The sequence below is a fragment of the Leptonychotes weddellii genome, chromosome 4 (assembly GCF_054177405.1).
Source record: "Leptonychotes weddellii isolate Sample4059 chromosome 4, ASM5417740v2, whole genome shotgun sequence".
NCBI lineage: Eukaryota > Metazoa > Chordata > Mammalia > Carnivora > Phocidae > Leptonychotes > Leptonychotes weddellii.
Window position 1 is genome coordinate 22,509,278 of NC_138372.1, and position 1,457 is coordinate 22,510,734.

Consider the following 1,457-nt stretch of genomic DNA (forward strand, 5'->3'; position numbering starts at 1 on the left):
TGACCTCTGACTTCCGACACGGCACCGCCCCCCCAAGCACCGCCCCAGAGCGCTCGGCCCAATCCTCGCGCTGACACCGCCCTCAGCCCAATCTCCGCCCCGGTCCGTCACCAGGCCCCGCCTCCTCGTGCTCGGTCCACTCTCTGTCTAGAGTTCGCTCTTAAACTCCGCCCCTGAACTCTCGGCCCAATCCTCACTCAATTAGGTTCTCGGGTCCACCCCCAAGCGTTAGCCCTACCCCCACCAACAACTACTTTTTAATCAACGGACTTCGGTTACGGTGGGTGCCGGGGGCCACGTTCGCGGGCCTGGTCCGCGGAGGTGTGGGAGCAGGGGGGAGGAAGGAAGGGAGCCGGCCTGGAGCTCGAAAGTCTGGATCCTAGAGCGCAGGGCTAGGACCACCCCCCTTTATGAAACAAGCCGCGTAGCCGCTGCTTGGGGTCTCTTCGGGCTAATTCAACAAGTGCAGAGCGGGGTCCTGGGTCAGGGTCTGCAGGTGTATGGAGAAAAATTCTTCATCGAAGTTGACTTCGATGCAGCCTCTGGAAGGGCTCTGAGGATATTGTGGAGACAGACACACATTCAACTACCTCAACTCTTGGCAGCCCAAACCAGAATTTCGCGAGCTGGAGCTGGACATGGATTGACTTGTGAAACGGAGACAGAGACTTTCTGGATCTGCTACCCATCAAATTCCATCGCCTCTTGTCTGTTTAGTGGCAGAGCTTTAGTTTGTTCCTGTCATACCCGCTGTTTTTCCCATCTTAAAAGCATGGAAACCCTCTCCTGACCCGACACCCTTTCCCTAATCCCCTTTACAGCAAAACTTCTGTTAAGACTTGGCTATACTCACTGTCTCCAACTCCCATCTCTTCCCATTCTTTATTGAATTCACTTCAGTCAGGTTTTTGCCTCCCCACAATCCGTTGAAATAACTTTTATTGGGATGCTAAGAGCAATGACCAATTTTCAGTCTTTATTTGGACCATCAGCATCTTACTTGACACAGTTGATCACTTTCCTCCTTTTAAAAAAACACTTTCTTCACTTGGCTTCCAGGACACCAATGCCCTTCTGACTCTCCTCCTACCTCACTGGCATCGCCTTCTCACTGTTCTCTACTGTTTTTTCATTGACCTCTTGTTGCTGGAATGTCCAAGGCTCAGCTCTCTCCCTTTTTGTACCTGTAATCATTCACCAGATGATCTCATCCAGTCTTATGATTTTAAATGCCTTCTATACACTGGCTTCTCTCAAATTTTCTCTTTAACCCACACATCTTTGAATACCAGGATCATTATCTCTATTTGGTTGTATAATAGGCATATTAAACTTAACATGTCCCCCAACTCCTGATGTATCAACCTCAACTTCCTGCAAACTTCCCCAAAGCTGTAAATGGCAACCTCATTCCTCCACTTCCTCAAGCCAAAAACGGGGGGGGGGGGGGGAACGGG